Source organism: Suricata suricatta, chromosome 13 (genome assembly GCF_006229205.1).
Source record: "Suricata suricatta isolate VVHF042 chromosome 13, meerkat_22Aug2017_6uvM2_HiC, whole genome shotgun sequence".
Classification (NCBI taxonomy): domain Eukaryota; kingdom Metazoa; phylum Chordata; class Mammalia; order Carnivora; family Herpestidae; genus Suricata; species Suricata suricatta.
The window spans coordinates 46,582,910-46,602,073 of NC_043712.1; the positions used below are offsets into that span (position 1 = coordinate 46,582,910).

A 19,164-nucleotide genomic window follows, 5' to 3' on the forward strand; every position below is an offset into this window, starting at 1 on the left:
AGAGTGTTCGATTTTGCCAAATTCTTTTCCTGCATCAACATGATTGTATGTTTTTCCTTCATTCTATTAATATATTATATTGATCCATTTTTGTATGCCAAAACCCTTGCATTCCTAGGATAAATGTCACTTGATCAGGGTGTGCTGGGTTTGGTTTGCAAAGACTTTGTTGAGGATTTATTTTTCATCTTTAATTTCTTGTAATGTTTCTGCCTGGTTTTGGCTTCAGGATAACGTTGGCCCCATCGAATGAGTTAGGAAGTGTTCACTATTCTAAGAAGAGAGAAGAATTGGTGTTAATTGTTCTTTAAACATTTGATACAATTCACTAGTGAAGGCATCTGGTCCTAGGCTTTTCTTTGTCAGGAGGTTTTTGACAAGTGATTCAATGTCTTTACTTGTTGTTAAGTCTATTTACACTTTCTCCCCCTCCCCCTTGAGTCAGTTTTCATAGTTTGTGTGTTTCTAGGAAATTCTCTATTTTACTTAGGCTTGTCAGCATACATTATTCACAGTTTTCTCTTATAATCCCTTTTATTCCTTTAATGTCGCTAGTGATGTCCCCTTTATGCTGTGTTTAAGTCATCTTTTTCTTGTTCAAGAATTCACTTGGCTGCTGTAAGCCTGTGGCTACTTTCCAGCGTTCCCACAAAGTCAATTCTGACGCTTATATTTTTGGTGTTTCTGTTTAGGGATGGGTTCTTGGAGCTTCCTACCCTGCTGTTTGCACCGGTGCACTTCTACTTTTTGTTTTTTGAGTAGAAGGGCCGCAAATGCCTCTGAAACCCTAAGTTTCCTTCCCCGGTACATCCCGCCTGACAGGGCTTCGGTTCCCCACTCCTGGCCTTCCCACCATCTGGATATCTGTCCTCCAGCATTTATTTCTTTGAACCTCCCTAGTTCGAACGCTAAGCCCTGCCTCTCCAAATGTTTTCCGCTTACCCTCCTCCTCACGCTCCACACCAGCACAACCCATCCACCCGCCTCCCCTCCTGGACCGTCGGAGCTCGCCCTTCTCCTTTGCTTAACTCTCCTGAGCGAGCGAGGGCGCGCGCGCACACGCACACACACACGCGCACACGCACACACACACACGCACACGCACACACACACACACACACACACACACACACACACACACACACACGTCTCCCTCTTACCCTTAGCAAGCGGACTCCGCCGTGGTGAGAACGCCTCAGGCACAGTACTAGCGCCAAATCGGAGACCCCTGGGCCTCTGCCCAGACGGCGCTTCCCTCCGGGGCCCCGTAGGGCGCCGGGTTCGCGGAGGCTCCACGTGCGCGTCTCCCCCCACGCCGAGCGCGCGCACGCCTGCCCGCCAGCGCCTTCGCGGAGGGATCTGGGAGTGAAGCGCCGCGTGGGGCGCGGGTCGCACAGGTGCTTCGCCGAGACGGGTACCGGCTTTCAGTGGTTAGAAAAAGTAAGGGAGAAAGAGAAAAGGGAGGGTGCGAGAAAGGGGGCGGAAGGAGACAGAGGGAGGGGTATTATCTAGGCGGACCGAGCCGTGTGGGACGGCCGCTCAGCTCCGCAACTGGGGTTTTCCCTTGGTAACGGACCGAACGACCGAGTCATCCAGCCGTCGGCTGTGTGGGGGTGAGGGGTAGGGAATAATGATAAAAATAGAAAGGGCACTGCTAGACTGCAGCATTTTCAAGGTTGGTTGGCGCCCACCCCAGGTCCCGCGAACTGGGAACCGGGAAGGCGGTAGTGGACGCTGCTGCGTCTCGAGGCGGAAAGCTGCCGGGAGCCTCCCTGGGCCCCGCGCGGGCCGTCGGGAGGGGCTTGCACCCCACCTCTTGCACCTCCTGTCAGGCCTCACGTACATGATTTAAGCAATAACGTTCAAGTAATAAGCAAGTAAGCGTTTATATTATTAAATGAATATTATGACCTCACGTTTTCCGGAATTGAGCTTTTTCTTTGAATTGTCTTGGAACGATTTAGTAGTTTTCTGAATTCCCAAGTGTCTGTTCGTCAAATAATGGACCTAATAATTCGGTGTTGCCGAAGCTGTGTCTGTAGATAAATTGGTCTTAAAGACCTATTTCTCGAGAGAGGCTGCAGCCAAGGAGCAAGGCTGAGAAAGTCACTCTTAGAACGTTTTCTGTCTACGGGCTACTGCCTGAGATTGTTACCTTCCAAGTATTTATGAACATTTTGAGAATAATCAACCCCTAACCTTTGTCTCCATTTAGATGGATAATGTAGCTGCCCCACAGCCTACTTGCACTCTTGTTTACTGGAAGAATGAATGGGAGAGCTGAGGAGGAGGTAAAGCGAGTTATTCTAACTGTAGGTAATCTTCCCATTCTGTCTTCAATTAATAAATAATCACTGAGCACTTGTTGTACGCCAGGTAGTATGCTAGGCAATAGAAGTAAAGGACTCGTCATCCCAAAGGTAAAATACCAAAACAGGAGGTGCTGTTGGTGTTCCTCAATCTTACCATGTTTTGTTCTCGTTCTCTAAGAGGGTCCTTCCTTTCCGTGAAGTGGGGGAGAGGGGAGTTACTAAGAGACTAAAACCATACCTGTTCCCCAACCAAGCCAATCTTTCTTGATTTGGTAAAGATCACCAAAAATATTTTTTAATGAGAACACGTCGCATATTAGTCTACCTAGAAGAAGCTAGTGATAGTATTTTTTCTTTATTGGAGGTGAGGAGGAAGGAAGGGAGAGAGAGAAATAGTGTTCCTCTCATTATAAATAATTTAATGGAATGCTTTTTGTTGTTGTGGTCGGCAATGGCTCACGTGTGAAAACTGTTGCTACAGATGAGATTTGAAGTTAGCAACCTGAGAAGTAAATCTCAGGTCCTTCTATCTACCAGCTTCTGAAGTAACCGAGTCCGATAAATTGCTGCATGATTTTAAAGCTATTTAGCATGTAAACATTTTTATTAGTTGCCATATTCTTAAGTTAGGAGGAACAGCAAGGCAAAATAGGTTTGGTTTTACATATCAAGGAATCTCTATAGATAGGAAGCTGAGACAATAACTTCGCATAAAGCTGAACAATAATCAAAATGTTTCTCTAAGGACCCTTGAGATGAGACCGATGAAAGGAAGGAAGAGAGAAATGGGGAATGTATCTCTTTTTGCCAGAAAAAGTACAAGTAAGTAGTTCTTAGAAAGGTCAGTTGTCCACGGGGTCCACCACAGAACCAGAGGTACCATCAGAAAGTGAGCTAGGGTTGCCAGGGGCCAAGCAGTTCCAAAGCAGAGTTGTCTTTTATATGGAAGAACAAAGTTAATAATTTCCATGTCCACCCTATATGAAGCAGATCAATCTTGTAGAAACCAGAAGAGAAGGGAACTGATATCACAGTTTTAGTTAGAAGGTAGTACTGTCACAGGCTACCAACCCCTGAGCAAGGCTAAAAATCCTAAATTTGGGTAACTCGTATATGTAAATAAGATCAATTTTCCTTTTCCTTTTTCTTTCTTTTCCTCCTGTATAAAGTATTGCCATAATGTTGAAAAGGATATGGATGAATATTGCAGGAGAGTAAAATTATATAACCCCCACAGAGAAAAATGAGCAGTATCAATGAAAAATGTAAAGGGACATCTCTTTGAGTAATTCTACCTCTAGAAATGATTCTGCAGATATATTTGCACATGTGCAGAATGGCCCATGTGTAAGAACAGTAACTGTAGTTTTGTAATGACAAAAGATGTAAGACTATTTCAATGGCCATAAATGGAGAGGGATCAATTAAATTTTGAGGCTTCCCTAAAATTAATAATATAAGCTATTAAACAGAATGCAGCAGATTTGGCAAAAGTGTAGTGATTTTCAAGATACATTGTTTTGTTTTTTTTCAAGATACATTTTGAGGAAACAGAATGGTACAGGATAATATGTGTAAAATAATGCAACTTTAAATTTTGGAAATATTTGTACATACATAGAATATTTCTGGAAAGATACACAAATTGTTGTTGACTGTTGCCTCAGGGGAAGGACGTAGGTATCTGGGGGCTGTGTGGAGGGAAATTTATTTTGTACAGAACACAATTTGCTTCCAGTTTTAAAAACAAGTGTTTGAACTATCTGGTACAGATAAATAACTAATAAAATAAGCCAAGCACTGGTAGCAGGAAGTTTTTCTAGAACTTACCACATGCCATTTCGTAAGAATTCTGCAACTATCAAAATTGCATTAAACGGAAGAGAGAAGAAAAACATCAGGGTAAGTAATTCAGTTAGTTAGGCCTTATCTAAGCCTTAGTTTCCTCATTTGTAAAATGAGTACAAGGGTGACTATTTTGCAGAGTTGTCTGGATTAGACATAAAGGGTATAAATTAAAGTAGTTGTGTACACACACACACACACACACACACACACACACACACACACTTACTTCTCTGGCTCAGGCCTTCAGTTTCCCCAGTATAATTCCCAGAGAAAGATCAAGCTGGGCCTGAAGGAGGAAGAATTTATTTTCTTACCAGCACAGGATTTAGCATTAGTAGTAAGTCCTATCGCCTTGGGTTTCATTAACTAAATGGGAAAATGGGTCACTAGATACCATGAAAAGCAAGACAAAAGTCTGTGCTGTTAACAGTATTATGCAGTTTATACATAAGTGTATTTGCATTCAAATAATATAGAACAAAACTGGTATTTTTCCTCTGCTCCGACTCTTCTCCCTAGAGGTTAACTGCTGATACCATCATAAAGGTGAGGCAGATCCTTTATGACTTATGGTTTTGTTTGTGCATGTTGTTTCCCCCCTTCAATAGCATCGTAAAGCATATACTGGCTAAAATATCAATATGTCTTGGAGACATTTGTAGGTCAGAAAGATTCTCCCCTATTCTTTTAAATTGCTGCAGGTAGCCTAGTATAGGGATAAATGTGCCATTTATTTAATCATTCCCATATTGGTAGACATTTAAGTTGTTTTCAGTTTTTACTAGTATAAAATGCCCTCAAGAACATAGTTATACATATATTTGTTTAGTATATTCAAACCCATATTTTTTCTTCCTTTTTTTTCCTCTGAGGCTATTAATCCTTGGTTATATACATTACAAATGTTGTCTGCCAACTTGTTGCTTGTATTGTTACTTTGTATATTGTATTGTTTAACCTACAGAATTTAAATTTTTTGATGGAAACAAATGTACCAACCAATCTTGTAAAAAGATGTCTTTCTTACAACTTTGTTTTCTTGTTTAAGGTATTTTATACACCCAAGATTATATGCGTATATTCTCCTATATATTCGGTTATTATTGACATTTACATATTTTACCAGCCTGGAATTTATTTTCAGTGTATGTCAAATTGTAGTAGGCAATATAATGCTCCTCCCCACAAGATGCCCATGTCCCAGTCTCTGGAACCTGTGAATATGTTATGATACAAGGCAAAATGAAATTAAGGATGGAGATGGAATTGAGGTTGGCAGTCAGCAGACCTCGAGATGATGTATTAGTTTCCTATTGCTGCTATGACAAGTCACCATAAATTTAGTAACTTGAAACAACCCAAGTTTATTCTTTTACAGTTCTGGAAGTCAGAAGGCCAAATGAAGTAAGTGTCACTGGGCTGGAGTGAAAATGTAGAGCTGATTCTATCTGGAGGCTCTGAGTGGAAAGTCCTATACCTTGCTGTTTTTCATCGTGCAGTGGCCACTTGTATTCCTTGACTTGCAGCCCCCTCTTCTACCTTCAAAGCCTATCTCTCTAATCTCTGCTTCTGTCATCATATCACCTTCATCTTCCTGCTGTCAAATCTCTGTCAGTCTCTCTTATAAGGACACTTGTGATTATATTTAGAGCTCACCCGGATAATCCAGGATTATTTCCTCATTTCAAAATACTTGATTACATTAAAAGTCCCTTTTTCCATATAAAGTAACCATGATAAGTTCCACAAATTCAGATATTTTGGGGGATATTATTCAGTCTGCCTTTTATAGAACGATTATTTTGGATTATCCAGATGGGCCCAATGTATCACAATTCTTTTTTTTTTCAATATTTTATTGTCAAGTTGTTTCCCATACAACACCCAGTGCTCTTCCCCTCACAATTCTTATAAATAAAAGAAGGAGGCAGAACAAAGAGAACCTGAGAGATGGGGCTGTGAAAAAGATGCAGCCTGATGTTGCTGGCTTTCGGGATAGGAAGAGGATGTAATAAAACAAGGAATGTGGGTGACCTCTAGAGAGTGGAAAAGGCAAGAAACAAATTATCCCCTAGAACCTCAAAAGGGAATGTAGCCATGTTAACACATTATAACCCAGTGAGACACATCTTAGAATTTAAAAAAAAACCACTTTAATTTTAATAAGAACATTTAACATGAGATTCACCCTCATAACAAAATTTTAACTATACAATACAGTATTGTTGACTATAGGTATAATGTTGTACAGCAGATCTCTAGAACTTACTCATCTTGCTTAACTGACACTTTATGGATGTTGATTAATCATTCACATTTTCAGAGTGCTTGGGTAGCTTGGTTGGGTGTCTGACTTTGGCTCAGGTCATTATCTCACGGCTCGTGAATTTGAGCCCTGCATCAGGCTCTGTGCTAACAGCTCAGAGCCTCGAGGCTGCTTGGGATTCTGTGTCTCCTGTCTCTGCCCTTCCCCACTCATGCTCTGTCTCTCTCTCTCTCTCTCAAAAATGAATAAACATTAAAAAAAATTTTAAATAATAATTCACATTTCCCCCTTTCTCTAACCCCTGGAAACCAAAGTTAACATATTTTGATTCTATGAATTTGACTTTTTAGGTACGTCATGTAAGTGAAATCACCGAATTTTTGTCTTTCTGTGACTGGTTTATTCCGCTTAGCGTAATGTTTTCAAGGTTCATTCATGTTGTTGCATATGGCATATGGCAGAATTTCCTTCTTTTTTAAGGTTTCTTTTCCATTGTATGTGTATACCACAATTTCTTTATTCATCTGTTGATGAACATTTATGTTGTTTTCACATCTTGGCAATTGTGAATGGTGCAGCATTGAACATGGGAATGTTAATATTTTTTTAAGATTCTCTTTCAGTTCTTTTAGATAAATATCCAGAAGTGGAATTGCTGTATCATATTTTTATTTAAAACTTAAACTCCATTCTGTTTACTGTAGTGGTTACACCATTTGCATTCCCACCAACGGTGCACAGGATTCCAGTTTCTCTATATCCTCACCCACATTTGTAGGGTTTTTTTTTAGTAGGTTTTATAATAGTCATCCTGAAAAATGTGAAGTGATATTTTATTGTTGTTTTGATTTGCATTCCCTAATGCTTAGTGATGTTGGAGCATTTTTCATATACCTGATAGCCATATTTCTTTTAGAGAAATGTCTGTTCAACTCCTTAGCTCATTTTTAAGTTGAGTTTTAATTTTTTTGCTGTTGAGCTGTAGGAGTTCCTTATATATTTTGGATATTAACCCCTTAATCAGATATATGGTTTGCACATATATTCTCACATTCCCCAGTTTGCCTTTTCACTCTGCTAATTGTTTTCGTTCCTGTACAGAAGCTTTTTAGTTTGATGCAGTCCCATTTGACTGTGATGCCTTTAGCTTTGTTCTTTCTCAAGATTGTTTGGCTATTCTGTGTCCTTTGTGGGTCTATATGAATTTTAGGATTTTTTTTATTTAAAAAAAAAACCATAGGATTTTGATAGGTACTTTGAATTGGTAGATCACTTTGGGTAGCATGGACATTTTGATAATATCAGTTTTTCTAATCCATGAACATAGGATGTCTTTCCATTAACTTATGTCTTCTTTAATGTCATTTATCAACTTTTTTAAGTAGCTCCATGCCCAGTGTGAGTCTTAAACTCACGGCCCTGAGATCAAGGGCTGCATGCTCTACTGGCTGAGCCAGCCAGTCACCCCTCATTTATCAGTGTTTTGAAGTATTTGGTATACAACTCTTTCACCTCATTAAGTTTATTTCAAAGAATTTTATTATTTTTGATGCTATTGCAAATGGAACTTGTATTTCTGCGTAGTTCATTGTTAGTGTATAGAAACACAATTGATTTTTCCATATTGACTGTATTATATCACTTTTCTGAATTAATGTATTAGCTCTAATATGTTTTTTAAGTCTTTAGAATTTTCTACATGTAAGATTGTGACATCTGCAAAGATAATTTTACTTCTTTCTTTCTAATTTGGATGCTTTTTATTTTATTTTCTTATCTAATTACAGTGGCTGAGACTTCCAGTACTACGTTGAATTGAAGTGGAAAGAATAGGCTTTCTTGTTGATTTTTCAGTTTCAGGATCAACTTTCCATTTTTCACTATTCAGTATGATGTTAATTGTAGGCTTTTCGTATATGGTCATTATTATGTTGAGGTAATTTCTTTCAATTCCTACTTTATTGACAGTTTTATCATGAAAGGATGTTGAATTTTGTCAAATGTTTTCTCTGTATCTACTGAAATAATCACTGTGGATAGTGTTTTTGTTATTAATTTAATCTCTTATTGTAGGTCTGTTCAGATTGTCTTTTTCTTCTTGAGTCATTTTGGAAATTTGTGTGTTTCCAGGACTTTGCCTACTTTATTTAAGCTATCTAATTTGCTGGCATACAGTTGCTCATAGTACCCTTTTATAATCCTTTTTATTTTTACAAGAACAGGAGTGTCTCTCTCTCTCTTTTTAAATGTTTATTTATTTTTGAGAGAAAGACAGAGCATGAGCAGGGGAGGGGCAGAGAGAGAGGGAGACACAGAATCCGAAGCAGGCTCAAGGCTCTGATCTGTCAGCACAGAGCCCTGCACGGGGCTCAGACCCACAAGCTGTGAGATCATGACCTGAGCCGAAGTTGGACGCCCCACCAACTGAGCCACCCAGGTGCTCTTCTTCTGTCATTTCTAATTCCAGCAGTTTGCCATCTCTTTTGTCTTCATTAATCAAGCTAAAGTTCCATCAATTGTTGTTCTTTAAGAAAATTGGCTTTTTAATGGATTTTCTATATTTTTTCTATTTTTTAAAATTAATTTTCACTCTGATCTGCTATTTCTTTTCCTCATTTTGGTTTAGGTTTATTTTGCTCTTCTTTTTCCAGTATTTTAAAGAGGGAGGGGGGAAAAAGACAAAAACAAAGCAGGAGGTTAAGTTATTGGTTTAGGATCTTTCTTCTTCAGATATTTCTGTGAACACTGCTTTTCCTACATCCCTTAAGTTTTGGTGTGTGTCTCCATTTTTATTCATCTCAACTTTGAGATGTTTTTGAGATGTTCTAAGTTCCCTTTTGAGTTTTTCTTTGACCCATTGATTATTTAGAAGTATGTTGTTTGATATCTATGTATTTCTAAAGTTTTCAGTTTTCTGTCTGCTGTTGATTCCTAATGTTGAAAAACATTTTTATATTATTTCTATCCTTTTAATTTTTTAATGACTTCTATTCTGTATACTTTATTAAAACAATCCTTTAATTATTTCTATCTTCTATACTTTAAATTCACTGAGTTTTGTATTATGGTCTATGATCTATTCTGGAGATTAGCTCATATGTATGTATTCTGTTCCTGTTTTAGGACCACTGTATAAATGGTTGATTTATAGTGTTGCCCAAGTCTTCTGTTTCATTGTTGATCTTCTGGCTTGTTTAGTTTTTCTATCCATTATTGGAAGTGGGGTATTGAAATCCTCAACTATTATTGTTGACTTGTCAGTTTCTCCCTCCATTTCTCTGTTTTGTTTTATGTATTTTCCTGTCCTCTTATTCGGTGCATATATGTTTATAATTGTAGTATCTTCTTCGCAGGGTGACTTTTTTTTGTCATTATAAAATGTCCCTTTTTATCTCTAGCAACACTTTTTATTAGGTTTTTTATTTTAATTCCAGTATAGTTAACATGCAATGTTATATTAGTTTTAGGTATACAATGTAGTGATTCAACAATTCTATACATTACTCAGGGCTCATCATGATAAGTGTACTCTTTTTTCCCCTTCACTTATCGCACCTATCCCTCTAGAACATTTTTAATGTTCATTTGATTTTCAGAGAGAGAGAAAGAGACAGAGCATGAGCAGGGGAAGTGCAGAGAGAAAGAGACATAACTCAAAGCGAGCCCCAAGGCCCCAGGCTGTTAGCACATAGCCTGCCACAGGGCTTGAAGTCACAAACCATGAGATCATGACCAGAGCTGAAGTCAGACGCTCAACCACCTGAGCCACCCCCAGAACATTTTTAGTCTGTTTTTTTCTGACATTATAGCCACTCCAACTTTCTTGTTGTCGTTTGCATCATACACCCCTTTCCGTTCATTTGCTGAAGTCTGTATTTTGAACCTAAAATGTGTGTCCTATAGACAGCATAGAGTAGATCTTTAAACCAGTATGATAATCTCTGCCTTTTAATCAAATTATTTAGTCGCATTTAATGTTATTCTTGATATATTTGGATTTATATCTGCCTTTTTCTTTGTTTTTTTAAATGTCTTTTTAGTTGCTTTATTTCTTCTTTACAGCTCTCTTTTGCATTAAAATAATATTATCTGGGGTGCCTGGGTGGCTCAGTTGGTTAAGCGGTTAAGCGTCTGGCTTCGGCTCAGGTCATGATCTCACGGTTCGTGGGTTCGAGCCCCGTGTCGGGCTCTGTGCTGACAGCTAGCACAGAGCCTGGAGCCTGCTTCAGATTCTGTATCTCCCTCTCTCTCTGACCCTCCCCTGCTCCAGCTCTCTCTCTCTCTGTCTCTCAAAAATAAATAAAAGACATAAAAAATAATAATAAAAACATAAAAAATAAAATAAATAAAATAATATTATCTAATGTACCATTTTAATTTTTAAGTCTTTATACTATATTTTCTCAGTTTTTATTTACATTACAGTTAAAGTGTAGTGTAATATTAATTTCAGGCGTATAATATAATGATTCATCACTTCTATACAACCTCTGGTGCTTACCATATAATATATATTTTTTGAGTAACTTTCTTACTGATTGTTCTAGGCTTATGATATACATCATAACTTATCAGAATCAACTCTATTTATTTAATTCCAGTGAGATTTCTAAACATTACTGTAAAATAGCTCCATTCCCTTTTCTCTGTTTTCTGTTATTATTGGTATACATATTACATTTATACGTGTTACAAACCCAATGCATGATGGTAATTATATATAATTTTATATCTTTTAGATTAGTTACAAGTAGAGCAAGTACATATTTATAGTTTTTGTTATATTAACATTCTTATTTATCATTTATGATTCTCTTTATTTAGTCTTGCAGAATCAGGTTACCATTTGGAGTTATTTCCTTATCCCAATATAACTGTGCCCACCCCTTACCTTTTGTGCTGTTATTAGCAAACATATTACATTTATATGTATTATAGGTGTGAGAATATATTATGTACATATTGACTTATACAGTTGCTTTTTAAGTTGGGTAAGGGAAGAAAAGAGAAAAATGAATTTATGTTGTCTTTTTTTATGATATAATTACCAGTGCTCTTTGTTTTTTTCATAAGAATTTAATTACTACTGGGGGGTCACTTATTTTCAGTCTGACTAACTTCCTTTAGAATTTCTTGTAAGGATGGTCTGCTAACAACGGATTCTCTTTGTTCATCTGGGAGTATCTTTCATTTACTTTTATTTTTTAAAGATAGATTTGCTGAATATAGGATTCTTAACAGTTTCTTACTTTGAGCACTTCAAATATATTATTCCATCATTTTCTGGTCTCCATTGTTTCTGTTGCAGATGTTATATTTTAATAACTTTGAGGTTCCCTTGCTAATGATGAGTCATCTTTTTCTTACTCCTGTCAATTTTCTCCCTGTGTTTGGCTCTTTCAGAATTTTTTTTTAAGTTTATTTATTTTGAGAGAGAGAGAGAACAGGGGAGGGACAGACAGGGAGAGAGAGAGATGATGAGAGAGAGGATGAGTTTTCTTACTGTCAGTACAGAGCTCAAACTCACAAACCATGAGATCATGACTTGAGCCAAAATCAAGAATCAGTGCTTAACCCACTGAGCTATCCAGGCACCTATGGTTCTTTGAGAATTTCTACTATGATGTTTTTATTTGTGGATCTTTGTATTTTCCTACCTGGAGTTTGTTGAGCTTCCTGTATGTGTAGATTATTGTTTTTCAGTAAATTTGAGATGTTGTTCAGCCATTATTTCTTCAAACCCTGCTGCACTTAATAGTGTCCATATTTCTCTGAAGCTCTCTTCATTTTTCTTCATTCTTTTCTCTCTCTGCTCTTCAGGTTTCATAATCTCTATTATTTTTATTCACATTTGCTAACTATTTCTTTTTTTAAATTTAATTAATTTGTTTTGAGAGAGTGAGCATGAATGGGGTAGGGGGAGAAAGAGAGGGAGAGAGATTTCCAAGCAGCTCAGAGCCTGATGCAGGGGCTCTATCTCAGGAATCATGAGATCATGACCTGAGTAGAGATCAGGAGTTGGACACTCAACTGACTAAGCCATTCAGGGCCCCACTACCAATTATTTCTTAATCACACCTACTGTTGAGCCTCTTCAATGAATTTTTCACTTTAGTCATTGTACTTTTCTAGTCTAGAATGTCCATGTGGTTCTTTTTTTATAATTCCGGTCTCTTTATTGATATTCTGTGTATGCTGCAACATGTTTGTTCATCTTTCCTTTTTAACACTTTAGTCATGGCTCCCTTTAGTTCTTTGAATATGTTTATAATGCCTACTTTGAAGACTTTGTTAAATTTGACATCTGGTTGCTCTATAGGCAGTTAGGCAGTTTCTGTTGTCTGCCTCCCCTGCCTCCCCAGGGTGTGGGTCATACTTTCCTGTTTCCTTGCATGACTAATCATTTTTATTGGAATCTGGAGATTTTAGGTAATGTATTATGGCAACTCTGGGTACTGGTGCCTCCCCTCTGGTGCTTGTTATTTGCTTGTTTATTTAGTACCATTATTTTAATAGTCTATTTGTCTCTTGCATTGATAAGCTTCTGATATTGCTCTTCAGGGAACATATCCTTGGGTTATGTGCACAGTCACAGTTAACAGTGTTTTCTTTCAAGGTTCTCTTTGGTTGTCTCTTTTCCTCATCATACCCAGCTGTTAAACACTACTAATTGCTGGGTGATTTCTTTATGGCTAAACCAAAGAAATTCAGACTTCTTTGAAGGGATAGTTCTGCAAGTCAGTTATTAATATTTGTTCTGACCTAGACACTTCCCAGTAGCCATGTTCTTCCAGGTTCTCTCCTGCATACTAGCTGACCTACAGTTTAGCTTATATGCCCAATGATTCTACCAATATCATCCTAATTGCCCTTCAGTACTTGTTTCACTAATAGTGAAAGTAGTTTGGGGGGCACCCTTAGGCTTGAACTTCCCCACTCTTGCAATAAAGTCAGTTCCTTTAGGAAAAGGTTTATTGCTTACTCTCCGTCCAGGCAGAGTCTTAGGGTTATGACTATGGAAGTGGAAATGAGGACAATGGCAAGCTTCTCTTTCAATGACATTTTCAGTTTAGGAGCTGAGTGTTCTGTGGTGGTTGTTAGGGGTGGGGGTGGGCAGTATCTTCAGCTTTTATTTTTGCTTGATTCTCCCAGCATGTAGTCACCAGGCTGGTGGAAAGATGATTGGGGTCCCAGTATTCTCAGCAACACCATACCCAGGGTAGAGCTCCATAGGGACTGGGTAGAAGAAGAAAATCTCCACCTCTCACCTACACTTGCCTATAACTTAGCCTCAGAAGCAGATAGGTGGGGACAGGATGAGAAATATTGACTTCCTGCCCCTCCTGGGGTGATAGCTCTCCATTTGGGAACTAGGGGAGATGAAACTCTGTGCTCTTGCCTGTGCCAGCCTAAAGTTTACATTTTGCTGAGTTGGGAGGAAGGGGTAAGCAGATTTCTCAGTTCAAATACCACAGACCGTCATGGTTCCCCCTACATTTTAATAAATTCTCTTGCATGTGTGTTTATTCAGATGTGTGTTCATCAGCCATACTGAGTGATTTTAGCTGGTCGTTTTAAAATAGTTTTCACTGGGTTTGCTGGTGAGTGAGTCCACAGAGTTCTTCAGGCTGTCATGCTGAGAGTCTGAGGAATGCTGCCCATCTTTATTTCCTCTTTCTGGAACATGTATTCTCTTCAGTAAGATTTACATTGGAACTTCTGCTATGGTTTACATTTCAAGCTGTCATATTTTCCCATCTCAGTTGTATTCTTTTCTGTGTGTGAGCTCTACACCCAACATGGGGCTTGAATTCAACTCACAACCCTGAGATCAGGAGTGCCATGCTATACCGACTGTGCCAGCCAGGTGCCCCTATTTCTCTGTATGTTCTGAGTTTATTTTCTCTAGTTCATAATCCATCTAACCAATTTTATCTCCAACTCTTAATATTCTGAGTTATTCTTTTGAGTTTTTGATTTTGAGTATTTAATTACATTTAATTCAATTTTATTGAATTATTTTACTTACTAAAATTTTATATTTTAAATTACCTTCAGTACTATTTAGTACTTTAAGAAATATGCCTACAGGGTGTTATATGGAAACCAACTTGACAATAAACTGTATTTTAAAAATCTGCCTAGTATTTAAGATAGTCTCATTGATTTCTTATATTTTCTCTTCCTATGTCTTTGTTTCTAACCTTTTATCCTATATATATATATATATGATCCGTTCTTAAATTCTAAGGAATTTATTGTTTAATAAGTTTGTTTGCCATGAATGACTTAAATTTTATGAAATTGCTCTTTATATATATTAAGATATTTTAAACCTTAATTTAAACAGGGAGGCTGTCACCTTACTTTTCATGGGTTTAAATGGAGGTAATTTTTAATTGGAATTTGTGTTTTTTTGCAACTCATATTAAATTAATGGATAGATAGAGTGTCTGGATCACTCAGTTGGTTGAGCCATCCAACTTGACTCTTGATTTTGGCTCAGGTCATGATCCCAAGGTCATGGGATCGAGCCCCATGTCTGACTGCACTGAGCAGTGGAGCCTGCTTAAGATTCTCTCTCTCTTGACTTTTGAATGCTGAGAACAAACTGAGGGCTGAAGAGGGAGGGGGAAGGGGGAAGGGAGGTGATGGTCATGGAGAGGGGCACTTGAGGAGAAGAGCACTGGGTGTTATATGGAAACCAACTTGGTAATAAACTATATAAAAATAATTTTTTAAAAAAGATTCTCTCTCTCAAAGAATGAAATCTGGCCATTTGCTGCAACATGGATGGAACTGGAGGGAATTATGCTAAATGAAATAAGCCAGTCAGAGAAAGACAGATACCATGTTTTCACTCATATGTGGATCTTGAGAAACTTAACAGAAAACTATGGGGGAAGGGAAGGGGGCAGAAAGCTACAGAGAGGGAGGGAGGCAAACCATAAGAGACTCTTAAATACAGAGAACAAACAGGATTGATGGGGGGGTGTGGGAGAGGGGAAAGTGAATGATGGGCATTGAGGAGGGCACTTGTTGGGATGAACACTGGGTGTTATATAGAAACCAATTTGACAATAAAAACTTTTTTAAAAAAAGATTCTCACTTTGCCTAGGTCTCTCCCTTCCTCTGCACCTCTTCCCTAATCATGCACTCTCTAAAGAAATTTAAAAAATAAATTAATGGGTAGAGGCATTAAAAGCTGATGGCTATTAACATCCAAGAGAGATGAGACATTAAGTGCCTCCTAATGAAAGAACATATCACTTCCTCTGAAGTAGCCTTGGGGGAAAAAAAAAAACTATCTAGATCCAACTAATCAACTGAGAGGAAATCAGAAGACCAAGGATTATGTCCTATGGAGATGGAGTTAGTAGAATCTGGATTATATGAAACTCTCCAGGACAAACAGCAGGGTTTCCTCACCAAGTAAACTGTAAGGAGAGAGTATAGGAGAGAACACATGAAAGATGGGGAGGGAGACAAAGGGAGAGCAAAAGAGCCAGCAAGAAAGAGTGAACTCAGAGATTAAAAGGAACATCAAATACATATCAACCGATTGCTATGTGTGGAATTTAACTGGATCCTGATTCAAATAAAGAATATATATAGCCTTCAGGAGATATGTGAACTTTTGGATATTCAATGCATATTTGATGTCACTGAGGAATTTTAATTTACTTTCAAATGTGTGCTAATGGCATTGTGGCTATCTTAAAAGCCGTTATCTTTCAGATGTAAACTGAAATACATGTGGTTGAAATTATATTATGTTTGTAAAATGCTTCAAAATATGGGAGGCGTGTAGTATAGAAGAAGCATATAGGCTAGATGATAATTCTTGAAGCCAGGTAATAAGGGTTCATTACTGTTCTTTGTATTCCCTTATACATTTAGAATTGATTTTTCTATTACTGCTTTAACCTGGTAATCTTGATTCTTACAGGGAAAGAAGTTTGTAATCTAAAATGAGGTCAAAAAGAGCAGGTAACAAATGCATCATCACATTCTGATGTGTAGACTCTTTAAACCTGAATCATCTATAAAGCTGAAGGGATCATCTGAAAACACTGACATTTCCTGTTAATTTTCCCTAAATGAAATAATCACATATATTTTGTTTTTATTCTGAAAAAAATGTGCTCTGCTATAAAATACCTATGAAATCAAGTACACATCTCTTTTTCAGTTAAATGCTTAATTCTGAAACACTTAAGGTATTTCAGTGTCTGCAGTTTTTAAAAAATAATTTTCTCAGGATCCTATTGATATCACAAGCTGTTCAATTTATGTGTGTGTCCAGTTTAAACTACTGATTGAGGTAAAACCAACAACTTTTTATTTATTGCTCATTACTGGTTTTATTTATTTGAGAGAGAGAGAGAGAGAGAGAGAGACAGCATAAGCAGGGGAGGGGCAGAGAGAGAGGGAGACACAGAATCTGAAGACAGGCTCCAGGCTCTGAGCTAGCTGTCAGCACAGAGCCCAATGCAGGGCTTGAACCCAAGAACTGTGAGATCATGACCTGAGCCAAGGTCAGACGCTTAACCGACTGAGCCACTCAGGCGCCCCTGTTTGTTGCTCATTAAATGTAACACATGGGCACCTTGGGAACTGCACCTAAATCAATCCATAATTTATAGAAACCTACAATCACCCTGGGAAGGCAGATTACATGATAAGATGAAGAGAAATGTGTAATTGTCAAGGCAACAGAATAAATTATATGTATGTATTTTTGTCAACTCAAAATTCAATACCCAGAATTCCTAATTCCCTCCATCCTAAGTATTTTTCAACTGTATTAAACCCTGATTCACCCCCTACCCCTGCTAAGATAACAAGAGGACATAAATGGGCAAAATAGAAGAGACTGAGTAGAGAGCTCTAGTAATATTAAGGCACCAACATAATAGCTGTAAATATATTCTTTCCCTTCTTGGAAAACATGGACTTTTGGTTTCTGCCATGCCAGGACACTATGATCCTTATCCTGAATTGAACTGATAACAAGGAGCCAGACTCTATAGTTTTAGGGAGAAGTGACTGGAAATGGAAATGGAAGCATCACTAAAATTTCAATAGGCAGAAGCATCATGGGTTTATACATTTAACGAATATATGTAGTAATGCTTGTGTGTTAGTCACTATGCTAATTGGACACTCAGGCAATTATAGTACAATGTGACAAGTACTAGAATAGAACAGGGTGTTTGGGGAACACAGGAGGAGGACAGCCAGCCACTGAGGCAGATGGAGGAGGATGGTGGTGGAGCAGACTCAGGTGGAGAGACAACACGGGATAAGAGAGGGATCCAGCATCTCTGAAGTCTAAGAGCTGCTCTGATATGGCAGCCATTAGATACACATGGTTGTTGAACACTTGAAATAAATTTACTTGACTGAGAAACTGTATTTATAATATTTGTATATAACTTAAATTTAAAAGTCGATATGTTTCAGTATACTTGCAATGATGGGTATGTGGATCTACTTTTTCATAGTAAAATTTATAAAATTTGATAACATCAAATTATTTCTAGTGAAAATTTAACATCCGATTTGAGATGTACTGTGAAGTGTAAAATACATACCTGATTCCAAATATTTAGTATTTGCAAAAGATGTGTAAAATTTTTTTATTTTATGCTATTGATTAATGTTGACATATTTTGGATTAAATATATTATTAATTGCATTTTTAAAATTGTGACTCCTAGATTTAAAATTACATATTGGCTTGCCTTATATTTCTAGGGACAGAAAGTCGTTGGGGAGACCTGTACTTTCTGAAGGCAGCAAGAAAAATGTCCACGTTTTTGCCTTGATATCCTCGGACATCTACTAAGAATGAAGGAAAGGAAGATATAGTATCACAGAGTAGTGAAATCAGGGGTTATGTACCCAGAGAACCGTGGGTCAGATTCATTGTCATCTGTGCATCTCTAATGCATAACCGGAGTTGAATCATTGCATTAGAGAATGAGAGAGTCATCATCACATGTAACCCAAACAACTCCACGTTTTAATGCTGGGGGGTAACTGGTTTATTTTATTGTTTATAGTTAGCAGCTTATCTTGAAGACAATCTTCTAGAGACAAACACATGGACTCTAACACAGACTCTAAACAGACAGGATGTATCACTAAAGGACCCAGTAACAGACCACAGTGAAAAGTAATAATTCTGAGGAAAAAAATATCTCCCTGTGATAGAAAACAAAACACACTCCTATAAAATTAACAACAAAAAGCAGTGTAAGAAGCAAGCTTCTATTTTATGAAAAAATCCAAACCACCAATGCATGTAAAATAATTCAACTTATAAAATGTAGAAAAAAAAGATCAAAAATTAATTTTAACAATACCTGACACACTATCATGTGTGTATATAGTCTCTTACATAGTTTAAGACTATCTCAGTATTAAACACCCAGCTTCTCTCAAGTTGTGGCAAGCCCAAATAGCGTTCTGACTAGTCATTCACGATCCTCTTTTTTTTTTTCTTAAAAAAATTTTTTTACTGTTTTTATTTATTTTTGAGAGAGAGAGACAGCGTGAGCAGGGGAGGATCAGAGAGAGAGGAAGATACAGAATCCGAAGACAGGCTCCAGGCTGCCAGCACAGAGCCCAACACGGGACTTGAACCCACGAACCGTGAGATCATGACCTGAGCCGAAGCCAGACACTTAACTGACTGAGTCACCCAGGCTCCCCACACAATCCTCTTCTTG

General features: G+C 37.8%; 1 long non-coding RNA gene across 2 annotated transcripts; it reads left to right on the forward strand.

Annotated features, from left to right (window-relative positions):
• Positions 1–1,357: 1,357 nt before the first annotated feature.
• LOC115276350 lies at positions 1,358–18,992 on the forward strand. 2 transcript variants are annotated; one of them, XR_003901895.1, is made up of 6 exons: positions 1,358–1,440; positions 2,216–2,291; positions 3,058–3,134; positions 5,539–5,564; positions 16,377–16,417; positions 18,188–18,992. It is a non-coding gene; the product is annotated as an uncharacterized LOC115276350 (long non-coding RNA). The 2 variants fall into 2 exon arrangements; XR_003901896.1 differs by lacking the exon at positions 3,058–3,134.
• The last annotated feature ends 172 nt before the right edge of the window (positions 18,993–19,164 follow it).